Source organism: Cervus elaphus, chromosome 19, assembly GCF_910594005.1.
Source record: "Cervus elaphus chromosome 19, mCerEla1.1, whole genome shotgun sequence".
In the NCBI taxonomy this organism is placed as follows: domain Eukaryota; kingdom Metazoa; phylum Chordata; class Mammalia; order Artiodactyla; family Cervidae; genus Cervus; species Cervus elaphus.
Genome location: NC_057833.1, coordinates 4,744,811 through 4,768,837, shown reverse-complemented (window position 1 = coordinate 4,768,837; position 24,027 = coordinate 4,744,811). Strand labels below are relative to the sequence as shown.

The 24,027-nt window shown below is 44.5% G+C and overlaps 1 long non-coding RNA gene across 1 annotated transcript; it reads right to left on the bottom strand.

The window, feature by feature from the left end:
- Window positions 1–540: 540 nt before the first annotated feature.
- LOC122675512 lies at window positions 541–9,813 on the bottom strand. Its single transcript, XR_006335287.1, has 4 exons — window positions 9,533–9,813; window positions 3,978–4,054; window positions 1,646–1,768; window positions 541–1,096 (listed from the first exon to the last, which is right to left on the bottom strand). It is a non-coding gene; the product is annotated as an uncharacterized LOC122675512 (long non-coding RNA).
- Between the last annotated feature and the right edge of the window lie 14,214 nt (window positions 9,814–24,027).

Sequence of the window (24,027 nt, the reverse complement as noted above, 5' to 3'; positions counted from 1 at the left end):
CGATGGCCTGCCCTAGGATTTCAGACTTGCTGGCTTAGCCTGTTTGGGCTGCTGTAGCAAAAATACCATAGACTGGCTGACTTAAACAACAGACATGTATTTCTCACAGTTCTGAAAGCCAGGAGGTCCAAGATCAAGGCACCAGCAGATTTGATGTCTGGTGAGAACTCGCTTCCTGGTTCATAGGTAGCCATCTTCTTGCTGTGATTTTGCATGGCGAACGGACAAAAGGGGTCTCTGGGGTCTCTTTAATAAGGGTTCTAACACAGGTTCTCGGGAACTTCACTAACATGACCTACATGCATGCATACGTGCTAAGTCACTTCAGCTGTGTCCAACTCTTTGCAACCCCATGGACTGTGGCCTACCAGGCTCCTCTGTCCAAGGGATTCTCCAGGCAAGAATACAGGAGTGAGTTGCCATGCCCTCCTCCAGGGGTTCTTTCTGACCCAAGGACAGAACCCATGTCTCTTATGTCTCCTGCACTGGCAGGCGGGTTCTTTACTAGTGCCACCTGGGAAGCCCCTATCATGACCTAATCACCCCCCAAAACTATCATCATCTTGGGGGTTTCAACATATGACTTTTAGAGGGACACCTCATTGGAGTTGATAACACTTTCTTAGCTAGCCCTCCCAATCACAGAAGCCAATTCAGTGTAATCAGTGTCTTAATATGTATTTTCATCTCTTTCACCTCTCGGATTAACCCCAAATGGCACATGAACTAAGAAAATTAACATTGTGCTTATAGCCTCATCCTTTATTAATGATTCTTCTTTTTTCTTTTCCACTGTGAACAGTTTGGTGTATTTGGTAAATTTTGTTTAAGACTTTACACACACATAAAACCACATATATACAAAACCAGGATCATACCTAATATGGTTTCATATTTCATTTAGTATTATCCTGTGAGCATTTACCCATGTCATCAAAATTATTTTCCCCAAATTTATTGATGGACAATTAACAAATACAATTATAATATTTTATTAATGATTCTTAACCTGAGGTCACAGGATGTGCTTTGATAATCAGGGAAGAGCCTAAGCTGTAGGGAGCATTCCGAATATCCATGCATTTTGTGAACTTTCCTGGAGAGAGACCAGCTTTCATCAAATCCCCAGAAAGTGCATTATACTCAAAATGACCAGAGTCACTGTATTACAAACATCTTTCTAGCTCCATTAAACCTGAGAGCACTGACAAACAGAAGACCCTCTGGCTTTAAACAAGACTCAGGTGAATCCCTGTTTTGAGAGAAATCTGATTGTGATGGGTAATAGCCAGCAACAAAGTGGTGGTTCCTGAGTTTCATTCTCTTTAGCTACCAGTGACTCAAAGTATTTACAATACGTCTCAAACCTCTTAAGAGACAAGGACGGAGGCAGGGCCTGCAAGTTGCATTGTTAGCGGCTTTAAGCCTAGAACAATTGAAATTCCGCCATCCTAATAGAGGCAAGTATGCAGACAAAGCACGAAAAAGTCTTGCGCGTCATTCTGGTCACATCCTTTTTGCACAAATATTTGGTTTAAAAAGCTGAATAATAAGCTAGTCCTTTGGCCAACATTCCTTCTTGCCAAGATTAAAAAGTAGGAGATAAAAAAATGTCTTATCAATGAGGGGAAAGAGGGGAACTCACCAAGTTGATTCACCAGGTTGGAAGGTGCCAAGTAATGTCAGTCAAGGTTACAGAGAGCAGGGACCTCCCAGCAGCTAAGACTCCAGGCTCCCTGGTCAGGGAACTAGATCCCACATGCTGCAACTAAGACCCAGAGCAAGCAAAATAAAATAAATTAAATTAAATTAAATTAAAAAAAAAAAAAAAAAGATTTCAGAGAGCAGAAAATCCTTGTTAAAGGTTTTTCAGCCAAAGTAGTACATTCTCAAGGAAGGATGTTCCCCCCACCCACTTTTAGTTTTGTTAAATCTCTATACGAGATATCGGCATTTTACACACAGGCATTGCTCCTATCTGCAGAGTCTAACTTGCAAGAAGCCCCATTCTGTTTTGCTCAAGCTCTGGGCAGTCACCACCCGTGGCAGGCAGAAAAGGACAGGGCAGAATCGCCCCACAGAAGCGTGCTCCTCTCCAGTAGGAAGTGGGTGCTTCCCCCTCTGCTGGCCCCTCGATTCACAGGCTAAACCAGGGGCACGCCCTGGGCCGGTGCTTGTCTGGGGAAACAGCTCCAGGTACCCTGTCCCTGGATTTGTCACAGGGCCACAAAACTAATGTCCTGTCCAGTATTGCTGGAATGTGCCCTGAGCCCAGGGGCAACCTCCCAGCTGCTTCTCTGCCCCAGTGAGCTGGCCAGTTGCAAGGCCCCAGCTCCTTCCTTTTATTTCCTTACTTACGACTTGAATTTCCACCTGTGACCACAACTCTCTCCCACATACCTAAGTGACTCTCACATAAAAGGACAACAGGGTACTTGATCTGAGAAGGAAATTACATTCCAGATTGATCTACATTTATGCCATGCATTTGGGGAGCAGTTAGTGAGCTTCCTGAATTCTCAGACCAAAGTTTAAATGGGGCTAATGGAGAAAAGACCCTGTTCATTGGAAGGACTGATGCTGAAGCTGAAACTCCAATACTTTCGCCACCTCATGAAGAGTTGACTCATTGGAAAAGACCCTGATGCTGGGAGGGATTGGGGGCAGGAGGAGAAGGGGACAACAGAGGATGAGATGGCTGGATGGCATCACCGACTCGATGGACATGAGTTTGAGTAAACTCCAGGAGTTTGTGATGGACAGGGAGGCCTGGCATGCTGCGATTCATGGGGTCACAAACAGTAGGACACGACTGAGCGACTGAACTGAACTGAACTGAATGGAGAAAATGTTAAGACTGTCAAGGGGAATTAATTCCAAGATTCTTCAGTGTCAAGATGCCTTAATGCCACCATCTCCTGCTTGCCACTGACTAAACCACAAGTTGAAGCTTAACAGTTAAAAAAAAAAAAAAGAAGTAAATAGGAGAAATTTAAAAGATCATTAAGTATCATAAAAATGAAAAAAAACTATGCTATAATGGAGGAGAAAAAACAAAAATAAAAGCAGTAAAATAAAATGAGATTAAGTAAATATAAGCTAGGAAAAAAGTAAACTCAAAAAGTCAAACTCAAAAAAAAGAAAGTCAAAGTGAACTCAAAGAAAGTCACATTTTTTAAAAAGTGTAGGAGAGGAAAAATGGAACTTTTTCCTTCTATCTTCCGAGGTTTTATGAGTCAGCCCTGCAAAAAAAGACAGGTTAACAAGAGAAAAACAGCAAAGTTAATGAACATGTGTATTTGTACATACATATGGGAGTATTTGGTGATAAGTAACTCAAAACAGTGCTTAGAGCTTGGGCTTATATAACATCTTAGCAGAAGAACAATACGTTTTTAGAGAAATGACAAGACAAAGGAAGAAAGACTGAGTTTCTAGGGCAGTAAATTACAGGAGGCTAAGTATGGGGAGCTAATGGAAAGTGAGGACTTAAAGGAAGGTTTGTTATGTAGATTCCTCTGTGCTGTTTCTGGGTTGTCATTAATAACTGTCTAGAGTGTCTGCCATGATGGTGACTCACTTCTGTCCTTCATGGTAGAGAAAGGAGAAGGGACACCTTTTCATATTTACGTCCTGCTTTTGGCAAATGGGGGAGAAAACAGAGCTTTTCCTATCCTTGCTTCTTCTCGACTGCCTTTGGCTCAAAATAATTCTTATGCCAACATGGTATATGTGGGGGTGGCATATCCTGGTACCCTTCAAAAGCAGTCATGACTCCTGAAACAGAGAGAACGCTGCCGCTGCTGCTGAGTCGCTTCAGTCGTGTCCGACTCTGTGCGACCCCACAGACGGCAGCCCGCCAGGCTCCCCCGTCCCTGGGAGTCTCCAGGCAAGAACACTGGAGTGGGCTGCTGTTTCCTTCTCCAACAGATAAAAAAGAGGGCTCAAATATGTAAAAGAGAGCACCATAAAATAACCTGTATGCTGAATAAGATCAGGCCTCCATCTTAGGGTTGACCAGTGTAGGGTGCATCCAGAAGAAACCCAAGGTCACCTGTAGATGGAATAAGAAGAAAATAGATGTCATGGCGGAAAGTCTTGTGAAGAGGCAAGACAAGGGGAATTACAGTGCCCAGGACAGCAGGACTAGTCTCTAGAAGCCCTCTTTGGATGTGTTTCATTGACAGAGAGCCCACTTCTGAGCAGGTGTTAGGAGTTACATCACCGCCCTCCATGTGGTCCCCACAACAAGCTGCTCTCCTGGTTTCTCGTTCTCTGAGCCCCACTGCCCATGCACCACCTTCTTCCTAAAGCCATACAGCTTGACAAGCGACCACCCTTCCCCTAGGACCCGCCACAGTGCTTCCTGATCGCTTTTCTTGAAAGGAGCAATACCCACCCCCCCCCCAATCTGGAATTCTAGTGAATTATATTCCCTTTATAAAATACAAATGATACTGCAAAAATATAAAGTTGTTTAAGAGGCTAAGAGTAGGGAAACTAACCCTAGAGAAGATTTTATTTTATTTTTAAAAATATTTATTTATTTGGCCACGTTGCATCGGAGGTGCAACACGTGGGGTTTTCGTTTCAGCACGTGGGATCTTCCAGCATTGTGTGTGGGCTCTCTAGTTGTGGCACTCAGGCTCAGTATACAGTGGGCAGGCTTCGTTGCCCCGGCACATGAAGGATCTTAGCTCCCAACCTGGGATTGAACCCACATCCCCTGCATTGGAAGGCAGATTCTTAACCACTGGACCACCAGGGAAGTCCTTTAAGAGGATTTTAAACTGAAATGGCAGAGCAGTGGCGTTACAAGATTTAACACTAACCATCTGAGTCCTGCAATGAATCTACCTGCAGTGAGGGACATCTGGGTTCCATCCCTGGGTCGGGATGGTCCCCTGGAGGAGAGCATGGCAACCCACTCCAGTCTTCTTGCCTGCAGAATTCCATGGACAGAGGAGCCTGGCAGGCTGCAGTCCATGGGGTCACCGAGAGTCAGACAGAACTGAGAGACTAACCCTTTCACTTTCATCTGAATCCTGGTACATCGGCCTGGAAGTACAGGCTGGTACAGGCTGTGCCAAGCCAAGGCTTAGAGAAATATGGAGACAGACAAGGGAGGGAGGCCTGAGAGTTGTAACTGGTCGTTATCTCAATAGGAACTGACAAGGCAAAGAAACTACTTAAAAAGAAAAAAAAGACGCCGTCTAGTTACGCTAATGTGCCAAATTGGGTCCAGCCCCTGTGCCAGTTCCAATCAGCCGGATGTGGTTGCCTGGAGTGTGGTGCTGAACATCATGAGGCCACATGTGGCGAGGAGGAGGGCCAGGGTCAATTAGCAATGCCAGCCGTGAGTGCAGGGCTGGGGAGAGGTGCCGGGCACGTATGCACCGCTGGCCCCGGGCCTGGATGCCAGGCCTCAGGAGGAAAGCTGTGTCTTACCGGGTCAGGGGCAGAATGTCGTAAGCAGAAAAGCTTGCAGGAGCCAGGTAGGTACCAGGAAAGAATGGAGGAGGCAGGAAGGGCCTGTGTGTACCTAGCAGAATATTTTTGGCAGCAAGTAACAGGGAAAGAAGGGCTTCTCTGGAGGCTCAGTAGTAAAGAATCCACCTGCCAATGCTAGAGGCACGGGTTCAATCCCTGGGTCAGGAAGATCCCCTAGAGAAGGAAATGGCTATCCACACGAGGATTCTTGCCTGAGAAATCCCACGGAGAGACGAGCCCGGCGGGCTACAGTCCATGCATTTGCAAAAGAGTTGGAAATGACTTAGCTGCTAAACAACAACAGAGAAAGAAACCCAAAACCTACTAGGACAAGGTGGAACTGTAGGAGACTACAGTTCATGAATATAGTTAGATGGGTAACACTCCACCTAACGAGACTTTGAGAGGCAGGGCGGGCCGAATGCGCTACAGTGAAGGATCTAGCCCGGCTTTTCCTCTTCCCCTGGCCCCTCCCTCTTCCATATGGACACCCATCATGACCACCTATCCCCTCTGCTGTAGGAACCCAGGCTTGGCTCATTAGTACCTGGCACTTCTGGGGCTGGTCCAGCAGTGCGTCTATGGTCCAACTGGTCTAATTAGATTGCAGGGAAGCATTTATTTCATGCTTGAGGGAGAGGTTTTCCTTTCCTACCCACAGTTACAACAAGAAAGTTTATTGTCCAGTCACTGCTGATCATCACCTTGCTACCATGGAGAAAGTCATCCTGAGGTCATTTCCACATGGAGGGGGAAAAGATGAGAAGAGCAGAAAATAGAGGCAGAACTTTCAACTACAGTACATCTGGTTTGCCATGCCTCGCCAAGTTTGAAGTAGGTCTCTCTCATTGGGTCAAAATCAAGCTGTCAGCAGGGCTACACTCCTTCTGGAGGTCTAGAAGAGAATGGTTTTGTGTCCTTTTCCAGTTTCAGGAAGCCACCTGCATTCCTTGGCTCATAGCCCTCTTCTCCATCTTCAAAGCCAGCAATGTTGCCTCTCTCTTGATCATCCTCCATAGTCACATCTTCTGACTACAGCCAGGAAAGGGAATCTGCTTTTAAAGACTCACGTTATCATATTAGGCCCGCCTTCATAATGGGTAATCTCCCCATCTCAAAACTCTTAAATAAGTCATAGCTACAAAGTCCCTTTTGCCCTGCAAGACAATTTAGTCACACATCCCAGGGGTGGGATGTGGATTACTTTGCAGGGACATCATTCTGCCTACCACACTGCCTCATAATTTCTTCAGGCCCAGATTCACACTTTATGGCTGTGTATTTCCAGACTGTACATCGAGATTTAAGAACATTAGGGGGAAAAAGGGATTTCCCAGGAATAAAAAGAAAAAAATCATTAATACAGCAATATGTCCTGTTTGACAGGTAACAGTATCTTCCTGGATTAAATGACAAACTATTCAAAAGGGTCCACGGGTGAACTTTAACCAAAGGAAAGCTGAGCAAAGCCCAAATTAAACTGCATAGGTTCCATAAAGTCTTTGGAGATCTTACAGTATGAAAGGGAGGTCACAGGTGAGATTATATTTCTCATAACCCCCAAGGACACAATCACTTTTATGTCAAGCTGGAAATGAAATAAAATGCAGGCTTCTGAAAAATTGTCAGATCAAGGAGAACGTCTTGACTGGACAATGAGAAAATATATATCTCTTTGGTCACCCCCTCAATCCTTTTAACTCTGGGGATTGTCATTCAATAGCTAACCCGGTCATGGAAATTAATTCATCCAGTCCAAAGGAAAGTGTCCGCCAGAGGATGAACAGCAGAGGATCTGGCTACAATTAAAAGCACTCGCTCCTTCTCAGCTCAGCTACTCAATAGAGAAGGAGGGGAGGGGCGAGAACATCAAATAAAAGGAACAGCGAGGAGTTTTGCCAGTTAACAGCAGCGTGGACAGAGGATTGAACACAGAGAATTTGGGCTCAGCAGACATGCATCATCACCCCTGCTTGGCTATCAACTAGCTATGAAGACTTTGGTCAATGGCCTTATCTTTTTAGGGGCCATGTTTCCTCCTCTGATTTTTTTTTTATTCTAAAAGTATTTGTATACTTCCTCTTTTTAAAATGCATTAAAGAGGGACTTCTCTGGTAGTCCATTGGCTAAGACTCTGTGCTCCCAATGCAGGCGGTTCCAGGTTCAATCCCTGGTCAGGGAACTAGATCCCACATGTTGCAACTAAGACCCAGCACAGCCAAATAAATAAAATAAATAAAAAATAGTAATAAAATGCATTGAAGAAAAATTCATGGGATTTCCCAGGTGGTCCAATGGTTAAGAATCCATCCTGCAATGTAGGGGGACACAGGTTCAATCCCACATCAGGGAATTAAGATCCCACATGCCTAGGGGTAACTAAACCCTCAAACACAGCAACCATGAACCCATGCACTGCAACAAAGATCCCGTTTGCTTCAACTAAGACCTGATGCAGGCAAACATACATAATAAAAAAAAGAAAAGAAAAAAATTAGTAATACTCTAACTCCATACAAGTATAGACACCTCTCCTCTTATCCCAACCCTAAACATCAAAAACCTGGTGGGTGGCCTGCCATATTTTCATTATGCTTGTATACAAACATTTATTCCTACTCAGAGAGTTTGAGTTTTTAGTTCTTATTAAAACTGAATTAAAAAGAAAGAAGAAAAAAAGCTGAATTATACTATGTTTAAGACTCCACAGTTTCCCTTTTCCTCATTTACCATAGATACCCTCTAGAATAATTCATACGAATCTGATTCATTCATTTATACCCACTTTAATTGAAATTATGAATATTATATTTATGTCAAAATATATCCTATTAGGGGACATCCAGGAGGTGTCTCAATAATGCTTTGTTTTATCACTAAAAAGTATGCAACAAGCTTCCTTGATTAGTTATTACATTCTCCCACTCTTTTTTTTTTTTTTTAATTTGACCACACCAGGTCTTAGTTGCAGCATGTGGGATCTTTAGTTGTGGCATGCAAATTCCTAGTTGCAGCCCGTGGGATCTGGTTCCCTGACCAAGAATGAAAGCCGGACCTCATGCATCGGGAGTCTGGTGTCTTAGCCACTGGACCACCAGAAAAATTCCATATATTCTCCCACTTTCATATCGGAAGACTATATTCCCAAAACTGAGATGTGAGGCAATAATACGTATTTCTTATTTTAACAGGTTTTATTATACTGTCTTTCCAAAGATAGCAACAATTTTCATTCTTGGCTACAAGAGGAGGCCTGGTTTTCCCTCCCCAACAGCACTATAGATTATTACCCATTTTCATTTTTGCCACTTGATGAGGAAAAAATAATGTTTCATATTATTTAATTTGCATTTCTGAACATTGGTAAGGTGAGTCACCTCACTCTTTAGTAAATCTTAGTTAGTAGGTCAGACTTTCACTCTGGATAGATAACATACTCATGGAAAAACTGGAGGAGTTTGACTAAATTTCTAGCAAAATAATGTGGCATAACCGTCTTAGCCAACAACCAACCAGTGCCTGAAACTAGTCCAAGTTTTGGCCATTGTGCAAAAGACCTTGACCACATTTGAAGGAAGACTCTCCAAAAACTTGCAGAGATGTCTGAATTGCAAACAACACGACCACAGAGCCAGGAGAGTTGACTGTGAGGTTCAACAGAAACTTGTTTTTGACACCTAGGTGTTGCCAGACCTGGAACAGAGGTGAAGCTCACCTTGACTGCCTGAAGCACTGGAATGAGAAGCATTTCGAAGCCCACGGGGCTCAGGATGAAAGAGAGACTGAGTAGCCGCCTGTGCTACACGTGCCACAGACACAAGAATCTAGAGGGGCCGTATCTGGTTGTGGGGAGCCCTGATACTGTCCCCAAGTGGGAAGGGAGCGCGGCTGGCCCCTGGGGCTCGTAGGTGCTTGGGGCTCTGTGATCCGGGCTGGAGGAGAGTCAGCACCCTCACCACCGGCCCGCTCCCCGCCTCCTCACAGAGGCTGCAGGGCCCAGCGCCGTCCTACTCCTTCCCCCGCCGCCGTCCTCTTCACTGACCTTTCCTCGTTTTATCCAGAAGTCACCAGAACAAATGCGCTGGGGGAAACGGAGAGAACGTTGTGACTTTCTGCACCCCAAGTCCACCAAAAACGACCAGCCATGGCTGCTGAGGGGAAATTAAATGATACTCGGAAGTCTGCAGAGAACAGAAACTGTACGCGAGACGACAGACGTAAAATCCATGATTCTCTTCAGAGTCAGCTTTCAAGCTAGAAAAACCACCACCACCTCTTACTGCTAAAGCTCCCAGCGCCTGGACCTCGGCCCGCTCCGGGACGCCTCTCTGCCGGCGCTCCTTCCCCGGAGCAGCGCCTCCCTTATTAGCAGGAGACGCTCTGCCCCCTAGCGGCCGCGCGCCCTCAGCGGCAGGCGGCCTTCAGCTGCCGGCTTGTCAACGCTCGAATCTGCTGACAGGTAAAGCGGCCTTTCGTTTGAAAAACTAATGTCTGTAAATTACCACAGTGATGGATCTCCGCCTTTAAGAGGGTCTTCAGAACAAGGAAACTTCAGAGAAACTACCACAGAGCCCTCGGCCTCAAAGAACACAAGCAATCCTTCGTCGTGCCGCGGCGCTACTTGGCATTTCTCTGCAGTCGATCTCCTCCGTGACTTTAAACTCAGGTTCCAGAGCCCTGAGGTCCGTCTTTTTAAAAACAAGTAAAGAATTACACTAAAGGTGAGGAAGTGTCCACACAGCCTTCCCAACCCACCCGGACTGAGGCTTCATGAGACAGGAAAGCCTAGAAACCAGAATATTTTCAGTCCTGTGAAGCTGCCTAAGATAGTTCTATATGGTGGGGACAGGCAATGGGAGTTCTGAGGTTGTGAAATACCTTGGTGCTATGTCTGTTTTGTGAAGCATTTGGCAAGAGGTGGAAAGAAATTGAAGGCTGAGGCAAACAGTTCTGACTGAGCCACACCGAGGTCTGGTCCAGAGAGCCTACCTCCAAACCCCACCCTGGTCTGGTCAGATCTGACTCAGGATCCGCTGGGCTGAGCTTCTAGAAGGAGAGTCTCAAAAGCCACAGCTGAGGAAATCTCGGGTCAGCAGGGTTTCCCAGTCCTAAACACACACACACACACACACACACACACACACACACACACACACACACACACACACACACACACACACACACACACACACACACACACACACACACAGAGCTGGCCTCTGGTCCCAGATGGCTCTCAAAGCAGGATGAGGATGACCCCATCTTAAAAAGAGCAAAAGAGCTGAACAGACATCGGACTAAAGACAATATATTGGAGGGCAAGTGAGTATATGAAAAGATGCTTAGTACCATTTATCTTTAGGGAATTGTAACACAATAAAGTAGTATTGGACTCTAGCCCCAAGTATAAAATAAATGTCCATGAGTCCGCACTGATGTAAATCAGTGGTGGAATAAATAAAGGATAGACGAATCTCCCATGATGCAGGATTCCAAATAACTTTATGTAAATTCTCCCTGATTAAGCAGACAGAGCATAGCAACTTCCCACTCCCTAAGTGTGGGCTGCAAATGGGGAATGCCTTCCAAAGAGCACAGTCTGGAAGAGAGAGAGAGGACGTGTGATGTTACAGTGGAGAAACCTGACCAGCCTACCTAGAGCAGATGGTGAAAGGCAGCACTGCAGTGACAAGTCGTCCTGATAGGACACACCCCTGACAGAAGGTGATGCGCATTGCTCTTGGTCTCTGTGATCTTCCTCCCCAACACCCATAAGCTGAGTCTAATGATGAGAAGAACATCAGATGAATCCTAGCTGAGGAACCGTCTACAGAATACCTGATCACTACTACCAAATTTTGTCAAAGTCATCAAGTCTGAGAGAATGTCATGGCTGAGAGGAGATTCAGAAGGCATGACAGCTAATTGTAATGTAATCCCTGAACAGAATCCTGGAACAGAAAAAGGACATGAGATAGAAACTAAGGAAATCTGAATAAAACATGGACTTCAGTCCATGCATTAATATCAGTCCATTAATTGTGACAAATGTTTCCTTGTTGTTGTTCAGTCGCTTGGTCATGTCCGACTCTTTGCAACCCCACGGACTGCAGCACGCCAGGCTTCCCTGTCCTTTACTATCTTCCGGAGTTTGCTCACACTCACGTCCATTGAGTCAATGATTCTATCCAACCACCTCATCCTCTGCTGCCCCCTTTTTCTCCTGTCTTCAATCTTTCCCAGCATCAGGGTCTTTTCCAATGAGTCAGTTCTTCGCATCAGTTGGCCAAAGTACTGGAGCTTCAGTTTCAGCATCAGTGCTTCCAATGAATATTCAGGGTTGATTTCCCTTAGGATTGACTAGTTTGATCTCCTTGCAGCCCAAGAGACCCCCAAGAGCCTTCTCCAACACCACAATTCGAAAGCACCAGTTCATGTTTCATACTAACATATTGCTAGCAGGGAAACTGGGATCATGGTATATGGGAACTCTCTGTTCTGTCTTTGCAATTTTTCTTTAAATTCAAAACTAGTCTATAATTAAAACAAAAGTTTACTCAGGGAACTTCCCTAGTGGTTAAGGATCCTCCTTTCAATGCAGTGGATGTGGGTTTGATCCCTGGTCAGGGAACTAAGATCCCACATTCCTTGGGGCAACTAAGCCTGCTCACCACAACTTGAGAAGCCCGAGCTCTTCAACGAAGACCCAGCACAGCCAAAAAAAAAAAAAAAAAGTTTATGCACAAAAGCAAAGTAGATGGCAGTGAAGTTGCTCAGTCATGCCCGACTCTTCGGGACCCCATGGACTGTAGCCCACCAGGCTCCTTCCCGTCCATGGGATTCTCCAGGCAAGTAAACTGGAGTGGGTTGCCATTTCCTTCTCCAGGAGATCTTCCCGACCCAAGGATTGAACCCTGGTCTCCTGCATTATAGGCAGACGCTTTACCGTCTGAGCCACCGGGGAAGTTTGCCCAGGACCATCCTGACTTCAGTACTGCAAGTGTGGCACCCCCGGTCACCCCTCAGTCAGGGTAAAACAAGAGAGCTGGCCACCCTATGATACTCCAGCTTGCTCCACAAAGCGAATTCCCATGCCACGCTAAGAATGTATTCGTGAACGACCCTAGCTTTCCTTTCCCGGTGTTTTGGTTTGTTGCCCTTTTGGTCTCTAAGTTATGTCTGACTCTTTGTGACCCCATGGATTGTAGCCCACCAGCCTCCTCTGTCCATGGGATTCTCCAGGCAAGAATACTGGAGTGGGTTGCCATGCCCTTCTCCAGGGGATCTTCCTGACCTAGGGATGGAACCCATGTTTCCTGCATTGGCTGGTTGGGTTCTTAACCACTGAGCCATTTGTTGTGTAAATTCTTTAAGGCCTGGAACACTTGCTATTTCCCGTAACTGACCTAAAAATCAACAAGGCACGAAGTAAGGATTTTACGTCAGTGGAAACATCCATGGTGAGAAAAGAAAGCTTTCTCCGACATAGTCAACATTTCCTATGCTCAACATCGTGTGGCTTGATGAATCTTGAGTAACTCACAGAAACACGGTTACGGCAGCTCTGGTGGTCTCTTGCGGCCCGGGACACAATTTCAGCGCTGAGTCACCGACACAGACAGAACAAGTCAGGTCTGTTATCTGACAACCTATGAGAAACCTGAGCAAAGCATGCTCAGAGCCGGCCTGGGGTCGTTCAGCTGAACAACCGTCCAGAACACATCTACAGAGCTAAATATCATGAAGACACCAAGATGCCGCTGGAAAAATGACAAGGTGGAAAAAATGGAATTTTCCAGAACTCCTTTGAGGGAGGTCACGGACCATGGCTGGAAGAAATACAAATACTACTCAGCTCTAAATCTTTCCTAGAGGGCTTCAACATACGAATTTGATCATCTTTCTTCGATACACAGAAAGTCATTCATTAGAGGAAAATCACTCCACTGATGGGGGGGCCTTGTCCAATGAATGTCTAGTTGGACTTACACTCACGTGGATTTAGGAACAACTTTTCAAACCTAGAGCACTATAAATAAAGAAGCATCTGTCATTCGATAAGCCACGAGGTTGGAAAAGTATAGAGCTCCCCCACTCCCTCCCACCTTCAGAATCCACGCCTGATCTCCCATCCCCAGCCAGGCGCCTAATTCCAGAAGCAAGCCTGTGAATTGCATCCGAGGGAAGAGTGGCTCCAGGTGCCCTTGAGGCCTTTAGTTGCACAGAGATGACGGCGCGGGTTTGGAACTCTGCCGTTCCTGCACACAGAACTCAACCCTTCCTCCAAAAAACCCTGGAGTAAGTTTCAAATGCGTATGAGGTTGAAGAGTAAGCAAATTATTAGCCAGCCAAGGCCTCCACTAGTTGGATCCAATTCAGGTCAGGGCAGGCACTGTATCGAGGGCATAGGGCCCAGGCTTCAAGGATTCCGGGTTTAAATCCTTCCAGGGCTCTTATGAATTATGTAACTGTGAGCAGAATCTTGACCTCTGGAGCCCTGGATTCCTCATCTGTAAAATAAGGATAATTTTATCCATCAAATTATGTTCAGTAATGCTTGTGAAACACCTGCGGTGGTCTGCTCACCATGGGGTCCACGTCCCTCCGTATCCTGGTGACTCAGGGAGACTATCCTCTCGCCCTCCGATCTGTGACAGGTGTCCTCCTGCCGGCCTCCCCCTGCCCTCCGCAGAGGGCCTCTTCTCCTCTCAGAGAGGAAGGAAGCAGCCAGAGGCAGCTGTCTCAGCCCCGGGCATCTGCACCCGATCTTCGTCTTCGCTCCTCCTGGACGAGGCCCATCTCTAGACCACGTCCGTGGAGCCCACAGCTCTGACCTGGGACACTGGGCCCTTCTGATTATTCCCTCCCACCTTCTAGTCAGCCTCTCTCCAACCAGCTCTTAGGCTTGCTCAAGTGTCTCATGTTTTGGGTTTTGGGTTTTTTTTTTTTTTAAGATTCTTCCTTGGTCCCACTCCAGGTTCTGCTCTAAATATCAGTCCTCCCACCAAGCCAAACTGCTTATAATGTGCGCCTGTCTTACCATTTGCAGCTCCTCATCTCTTGCTCCTCAACCCCCATAATCTGCCTCACTCCCATCAGTCCCCCAAATGTGCTGTCCAGGCTATGGCTCACTCACTTCTGACACCCTCGATCACCCCCTCCCAGAACTCTGTGGATCTAGACTTACCTCCTTCTCTGACTTGTTCTGAAAAGATGGCCTTTCTCAGTGTGCGGGCCTAGGCCCCCCTCTCTTCTCTATCCATACACTGTGGGCTGCCCCATCCTCCCATGACTCTAACTAAGTTTATCCAAATGCTACAGATTTGCAAGCTCTAACTTTAGGTCCTCTCTGCAGACCCTTATATCCAACAACGGGTATCTCCCTGGGGCAAGAAGATCCCCTGGAGGAGGGCATGGCAACCCACTCCAGTATTCTTGCCTGGAGAATTCTATGGACAGAGGAGCCTGGCAGGCTACGGTCCACAGTACTGCAAAGAGTTAGACACAACTGAAGCAATTTGGCATGCATGCATACACTAAGGCACTGCCAGTCTGCACAGACTTGATGGCTTGAACAATGGCAATTCATTTCTCATCGTTCTGGAGGCTGGAAGTACAAGGTCAAGGTGTCAGCAAGTTTTTCTCTTTGGCTTGCAGACGGCCACCTTCCGGCATGTCCTCACATGGTTTCTTGTGCGTGCCCACCCCTGACGTCTCTTTGTGTGTCCAGATTTTCCCTTCTTGTAAGAACAGCGGTCAGATAGCACCAGGCCCCACCCTACAGCCTTGCTTTCACCTACGCAACTCTTTAAAGGCCTCGTCTTCAAACACAGCAACACTCTGAGGCACGGGAGGGTTAGGGCTTCGACATACGTATTTGAACAGAATGCGATTCAGCCCCAAACAGGCATGTACTCGGCATGTCAACTAAGATGTGTGAGTGAGTCCAAAAGTCACTTCCGCATCAACATGTCCACCACTATCTCCATCTTTACCCCTCAGACCCCATCGTCGGCCTATGGGCCCTTCCCAGGACATGGCACCCATTTAGCTCACCACCTCCATCACAGGTACACCTCTGCAATCACTCACTTCTTTCTATCCTCTCAGCAACAAATGGTCCAAGCCACCATCCTCTCTCCTCTGCATTATCACAGTCAGTTCAGTCACTCAGTCATGTCCGACTCTTTGCAACCCCGAGGACTGCAGCATGCCGGGCCTCCTTGTTCATCACTAACTTCCGAAGTTTACTCAAACTCATGTCCATTGAGTCCGTGATGCCATCCACCCATCTCATCCTCTGTCGTGCCCTTCTCCTCCTGCCTTCAATCTTTCCCAGCATCAGGGTCTTTTCAAATGAGTCAGTTCTTCACATCAAGTGGCCAAAGTATTGGAGTTTTAGCTTCAGCATCAGTCCTTCCAATGAACACCCAGGACTGATCTCCTTTAGGATGGACTGGGTGGATCTCCTTGCTGTCCAAGGGACTCTCAAGAGTCTTCTCCAACACCACAGTTCAAAAGCATCAATTCTTCAGTGCTCAGCTTTCTTCACAGTCCAACTCTCACATCCATACATGACTCCTGGAAATACCATAGCCTTGACTAGATGGACCTTTGTTGGCAAAGTAATGTCTCTGTTTTTCAATATGCTGTCTAGGTTGGTCATAACTTTTCTTACAAGGAGCAAGCGTCTTTTAATTTGATGGCTGTAGTCACCACATGCAGTGTCTTCTAATTGGTCTCTCTCCACTGGGGTGGCCTACCCACAACCCATTCTCCACGTGGCAGTGAAAATGAGCCTTTTCAAATGTTATTCTGATCAACAGATGCCCACTGCCCTCACAACAAGGTCTGCATTCTTCAGTATGGCCCACAAGGATTACCTGATCATAGCCCTCCTTACCTCCTCCTCAATTTCTTTCAGTTCTTCAAATGCACCACTCTTTTTTGCATGTACTCTTTGCTTCTTCTGGGACACTCTCCACATTTCCTCTAGCACACTGTTACTTGTTCATTAGTTTTTACATTAAAAGTCACTTCTTCCAGGAAGTCCTCCCTGATCTCCCCCACAAACGGGATTGGGTACCTCCTTTTATACTGTACTGCATGGTAAATTAGCTATCTCTTCCACTAGAAATCATAATGGGAAACATGTCTCTGTTGCTCTTCCCCCAATGCCTAGCACTGTGTCAAAAATATAATAGATAATAAATATTGAATGAAAAAGTTAGTGAATGCAAGCATAGAACATGGCAAAAGTAATGGACACAGTGAAAAAAGACCTGGGTCCTTGTCTCAACTCTTGTCATTAACCAGCTACATCACAGTGTCTGTAGGCCAGGTATTACTGGGCTAGAAGCTCATCTCACAAAGTCTCTCTTCATTCTAAACAGCTATAATTCTTCATTTCTGATCCCAGGTAGAATAGACTGTGTTGCATATCCAAGAAAGAGATCTTTTGCCTGCTACTGATTCAGACAGAATGCCAATAGCTTGATGGAAATGTAAGAGGCCCAGGAAAGGCCAGCAGAAGGCAGAAGTAATAAAAAAGACTATTCCCTGACACTAAACGTCTTCTGAATTAAGATGATTAAATCATTCTTGACAACAATCCAAAGAGAAAAGAGACACTGAATGTAGTGACTTTTGCCCTCCCCTCCCCACGGTGTTTTTTTTTTTTTTTTCTTTTCCTCTGTCACCCTCCCTATATAAACTGATGGATTCTCATTCTTAATAAAATCTGTGTATGGTGGGGGTGGGGGCGGGCATCTCTTTGATGAAGATCATTATGGATCAAGTCCCCAAACCTTCTCTTAGCTTGATGAGATTCTTGTCAATTTCCAACAAGCAAAACACAATTCGTTTTAAGTAATAAAGGCTCCTTTCTGGTTTGCAAGAACTAGGATGAGGTGCGGGGTGGTGGTGGGGGGGGGATGCCGGTGAAGAAATGTAATTAAGAAGCCACATTTGGAAGATCATTAGTCAGCCATGGAAAACAGTAGGTGCATGTGCTACAGATCTGAAGAAAACCTGGCCGCCTACCTTTCTTGTATTTTATTTCTCCTCTTCTATTTTGTTTAAAAGCAGCAGCTCCTTCTCCTGTATGTTTGGTGCCAGCAAAGCAAAGAAACGTGACTAGGGCAGGAACACATGTTCGCCACAGAAGAAAACTTCAGAGGTCTGTCAATACACTTGCCTTGTAGGAAAAACAGGTGTAGCTACAGAGTTGCAGAAGTTAAGCAGAAATAAAATGAATGCAACATAGAAGAATTCCTCTCAATGCAACTTGTCAGAGTGCCTTGGATACAAAGGTGAATGAAACAGAGCCTTGTCCTTGAGGATGTCAGTCTATCTCAGGGATCCTCAACTTTGGTTGTTTACTGAAATCACGAGGGAGCTTGAAAAAACACTGATGCACTGTTGGTTGGGAATGTAAAATGGTGCAACCACATTGGAAAACCATATGATGGGCCCTCAAAAAATTAAAAATAGAATTACTACATGATCCAGCAATTCTATTTCTGCATATATACCCAAAAGAATTGAAAGCAGGGTCACTCATGTTCATAGCAGCATTATTCACAGTAATCAAAAGGTGAAAGCAACTAATCATCCATCAACAATGAATGGAAAAACAAAATGGGTGTAAAAATATAAGGGGATATTATTTGGTCTCAAAAAGGAAGGGAATTTTGATATATGGTATAACAAATCAAATAAGCCAGTCATAAAAAGATAAATACTGTATAACTCTAATTATATGAGGTTCCTAAGTAGTCAAATTCATAGAGACAGAAAGTAGAATGATGGTTGCCAGGGGCTAGAGGCAGGAGGTAATGGTAGTTACTTAACGGGTACAGAATTTCGATTTTGCCAGATGAAAAGTTCAGTGGATGGCTGGTGGTGATGGTAGCGTAGCAATGTCCATGTACTTTATGCCACTGAAGTTAGGCTTAAAACTAGGTAAGAAGATGAAGCTTACATTATGAGTATTTTGCCACAATTTAAAAGTAATTAGGTAATTAATTGATTTTTTAAAAAAAAACAACACTATTGCCAAAGTCCCACCACCAGAGTACAGTTCAGTTCAGTAGCTCAGTCGTGTCTGACTCTTTGTGACCCCATGAACTGCAGCACGCCAGGCCTCCCTGTCCATCACCAACTCCCAGAGTCCACCCAAACCCATGTCCATTGAGTCATTTATGCCATCCAACCATCTCATCCTCTGTCGTCTCCTTCTCCTCCTGCCCTCAATCTTTCCCAGCATCAGGGTCTTTTCAAATGAGTCAGCTCTCTGCCAAAGTATTGAAGTTTCAGCTTCAGCATCAGTCCTTCCAGTGAACATCCAGGACTGATCTCCTTTGGGATGGACTGGTTGGATCTCCTTGCAGTCCAACGGACTCTCAAGAGTCTTCTCCAACACCACAGTTCAAAAGCATCAATTCTTCGGTGCTCAGGTTTCTTTATAGTCCAACTCTCACATCCATACACAACCACTGGAAAAACCATAGCCTTGACTAGACGGACCTTTGTTGGCAAAGTAATGTCTCTGCTTTTTAATATGCTGTCTAGGTTGGTCATAACTTTCCTTCCAAGGAGTAAGCGTCTTTTAATTTCATGGCTGCAGTCACCACCAAAGAGCCTGATTTAATTGGCCTGAAGTATACCCTGGACATGGGGATTTTTGAAACCTCCTAGAAGATTCACTCGAGAAGTACTGATGTCGACTTTAAAAACCACTGGTCTGGACAGAAAGAACTAAATCTGGAGTTAGAATATCTGAATATCATTATCATTTAAAGCCACATGAGCACTTGAAACTTTGATGAACCTGTTTACCTCTTTATGTGTAAACTTATATGACAGACAGACCCACCTCATGGTGGTGCTGCCAGGATTCACGGAAGTTCGACTGTGTGAAAAGATTTCATACTTGAACAATCACAAGGCGGTGGGAGGGAGGCTCACGAGGGCAGGGATATATGTATACATACAGTTGATTCATGATGCAGCACAGCAGACACCAACAGGACAATTATATTCCAATTAAAAATTTTCTATACATATCAAACAATAAGAATAATTTTTTTACTTTTAAAAATAGCTTCTATAACTAGCAAAAACATAAGAAAACAAAAGATCTATAAATGATGATGCAATCAGCTAAGTCCATTTTTTTATGCTAAGACAGGAAACTACTAGTCTTGGATGACAAGAAGCAAAATGCTGTCACTGCAAATGAACGTGTGAACTTAAAAAAAAAATTGTGACACAATTAGATGACGGAAAAACAAGCACAGAGATTATTTGCTTATCTCCCTGACATCTAAAGGCTTCCCTAGTGGCTCAGACAGCAAAGAATCCTCCTTCAGTGCAGGAGACCCAGGTTTGATCCCTGGGATGAGAAGACCCCCTGAAGAAGGAAATGGCTACCCACTCCAGGATTCTTGCCTGGAGAATCCATGGACAGGCAGCCTGGCCATCTACAGCACATAGGGTCGCCAAGAGTCAGACATGACTGAGCAACTGAGCATGCGCACTGACATCTAAGTGCTCTTAGTCAATCCCCAAAGTGAAATGGATCTCTCCTCCCCTCCCTCAAAAGTCTCAAAGAACCCTGTTAGCATCTTTACTGTATCATCAACCCTGCATCCAAGTGACCAGGATATAAGTCTCCTACCCAGAGATCTTGGCTCCAGAAAGGCAAGCCATGACTGATGCATGGCCACAGGCCTCACTGTGCCCAGCACATGGCAGACATTCAATAAATATTTGCTAAATCAGATTGAACTGCATTATTTAACATCATGTAAACCTGAGGCATTCGGTGCATCTCAAGCACTGCATCCCTGTCACCAGCAGATTCATTATTCCAAGGACAAGCTTTACTTCCATAAATAATAAGGATTAGGCATAGAGCAAGAATAGGGCCCCCCCCACCACCAAAAAAAAAGAGCTGCTGTGATACACACGCATGATCACAACCCAAAGTAAAGGCTCTACTGTCCTTGACACCCAAGTCAGCCAACCATACTCTTCTACTTTGGTACAAATATTGGTCTATTTTTATAAACTTGAACGGTGAGCCAATATAAGCCCAAAATGATAACATATTTTATAAAAGGTGAAAGTATTTTTCCTTGAGTCATTAGGAGATATTAAAGCAGTGAGTAGACAGCTTATCAAAAAGCAGACATTACTTTACCAACTAGTCATGTATGGATGTGAGAGTTGGACTATAAAGAAAGCTGAGCGCAGAAGAATGATGCTTTTTAACTGTGGTGTTGGAAAAGACTCTTGAGAGTCTCTTGGACTTCAAGGAGATCCAACCAGTCCATCCTAAAGGAAATCAGTCCTGAATATTCATTGGAAGGACAGATGCTGAAGCTGAAACTCCAATAGTTTGGCCACCTGATGATAAGAAGTAACTCACCAGAAAAGAGCCTGATGCTGGGAAAGATTGAAGGTGGGAGGAGAAGGGGACGACAGAGGATGAGATGGTTGAATGGCATCACAAACTTGATGGACAGGAGTTTGAGCAAGCCCCAGGAGTTGGTGATGGACAGGGAGGCCTGCCATGCTGCAGTCTATGGGGTCTCAGAGAGTCGGACACGACTGAACGACTGAACTGAACTGAACTGAAAAGCAGTGATTTGGGTCAACCCTCCCAACACATAAGACCAGCCACTGCTGAAATGTAAGAAAGAAGAGACAAAATTCACTGCTCCTTCCTTTTATTTAGTCACTTCTCTCTTAATCAGGGCATCAGTTCTTAATTGGAGTTAATTTTGATGTATATTATACAAAGGCACTTGGTAATCTCATTTGGCCTTCCATAACTCCAATTAGGAAAACTTATTTGGGAAGAGATGGTGGGGAAAAAATTACTAATTTTTGCATGTCTGTTATAGGCTAGGCCCTTTATTTTCTCATCCACTTGTCACTCAGTCATGTCCAACTGTTTGCAACCCTATGGACTGCAGCATGCCAGGCCTCCCTGTCCATCACCAAATCCCAGAGTTTGTTCAAATTCATGTCCATCAAGTCTGTGATGCCATCCAACTATCTCATCCTCTGTCGTCCCCTTCTCCTCCCACCTTCAATCTTTCCCAGCATCAGGGTCTTTTCCAATGAGTCAGTTCTTCCCATCAGGTAGCCAAAGTATTGGAGCTTCAGCTTCAGCATCAGTCCTTTCAACAAATATTCAGGACTGATTTCCTTTAGGATGGACTGATTTGATCTCCTTGCAATCCAAGGGATTCTCAAGGGTCTTCTCCAACACCACAGTTTAAAAGCATGAATTCTTCAGCGCTCAGCTCTCTTTACAGTCCAACTATCACATCTGTGCATGGCTACTGGAAAAACCAAAGCTTTGACCAGACAGACCTTTGTTGGCAAAGCAATGTCTCTGCTAATTTTTAATATGCTGTCTAGGTTTGTCATAGCTTTTATTCCAAGAAGCAAGCGTCTTTTAATTTTATGGCTGCAGTCACCATCTGCAATGATTTTCGAGTCCAAGAAAATAAAGCAATAAAATATTTTCTCATTAGAGTCTCATAACAACTCTGTCAGATAGTAATGTGTTCAGTTGCAAACAACAGAATCACTGATCTAAAGTGACTTAAGCAAATAGTATTTATTTTTCTCACATATAAAAGTTTGGAGATTGGGGCTGTTGGCACTGGCTCTCTTTCCTTTGTGTCTACTGCCTCTTGGCCACAAGATGGAAACTTTAGCTCCAGACACCATACCATGTTCAAGGTAAGAAGAGGGAGGGTCCATGCCCACTGTACTGTTCCCCTTTCTCTCTTTCTCTTTTTAAATCAAGAAACTAAATGCTTTCCCAGAAAGGCACTCCCACTGATTTCTGCTTATGTCTGGTTTAGACTGGGTTCTCTAGATGCTAAAATGGGGATTCTTGTGCAGGCAACTTGTTGAGGGAATATTTTCAATAAAGCTCTTAAGGGAGCAAAGAAAGCAGACAGAAGAAGTCAGGCAAGGATGTGGGTTTAGCTGCAACATCACCTCAGCCTGATTCCACCATGGAGCCAACTCATATTGAGGCAAGGGGTTCTGGCTTTCACATCCCTGTGTTGGTGAGGCATTGGCTGCAAGCTGCTGAGGGCACGCAGCATAATCTGCTAGTCATTTCTAAGCAAGGATGCTCCCTTTGGCTGAGGGCAATTCACAGCCATGGGATGACAGGTGCATTGTCCCAATAAAGGAAGAGGCCATCAAAGCATCTTCTACAATCTCAGGGTCTAAAACTAGGTCACATGACTGCCTCTGGGCACAATGGATATTTGGAAAGTAAATATCTGGTTTTTCAGCCTCAGTTGTGAGATATAAATGATTTGGTTGTCAGTCAACAACATCTTCCAAAACATCTCCTGAGATAGGACCCTCACTTGCTAAAGAGATAAATCTTTTTTCCTACTCCTGATATTTCCTTCCACGTGAAATGAATTCCACTTGAACAGTTGCCTCAAATTTTTTGGTCTCAGAATCCCTTTAAATTCTTAAAAATTATTGAAGACTTTGAAAAGCCTTGATTAATCTAGGCTAAATCTATAGCTATTTACCATGTTAGAAGCTAAAACTGATAAAATTTTAAATATTTATGGGAATTCCCTGGCAGTCCAGTGGTTATCACATGGTGGTTTCACTTCCAGGGGCCTGGGCTTGATCCCTGATCAGGGAACTGAGATCCCACAAGCCAAGTAATGTGGCCAAAAACTTTTTAAAATATTTATGGACTAATTCATTTTAAAATAACAACAATAAATCCATTAAGTATTAACATAAATAACATGCTTACAAAAATATTATTTTCAAAAAAATTTAATTAAGAGTATAATTGTTACATACTTTTACAATCTTAATGTCTGGCTTAATAGAAGACAGCTAGATTCTCATAGATTCTGCATTGTTTGTTTTGCAACATGTTTGGTTGAAGTATATCAAGAAAATCCAGCTTTGTAAAGATTTGGAATTGGAAAAGGGAAGAATATTTTAATATTTTCAGATAATTGTGGATATTCTGCTTTGATACTACACCAAAACTCAATAAGCTGTAGTTTCTTAAAGATCAATTGCAATGTGAAACAATAAAACCAAATCAGTGAACTTTACAAACTCTGTTACACTGAAATTCTCTGACCTCTTGCAGTTTGAATGGATCTTTGTAACATCCTGGAGCATATTTTAAAAGTTCTGTTTCACTGAGTCAAGCTGATCTTCCAAACGTCGCTTCATTTTGTCATACAGTATCCAAAGCCACATTCATTAATATCACCATCAATATCATCAGGAAAGTGACACGCCCCCACCCCACCCCCACACCCGGGGCAGGGGACCAGCCACTTGCTGGGCATCTAAAAATAAAGTGCCACACAGTGCCTACAAACCAAGGGAGGAGAAAGAAAAAGTCTTTAAGTAGAAAAGCTGTCAAGTCCATGGTGGCAGATACAAGTTTTCTAAAATCCTAATTTTGCTTGTAAACACAGTTTTATCATTAGCAACAAATACTGTCAGTTA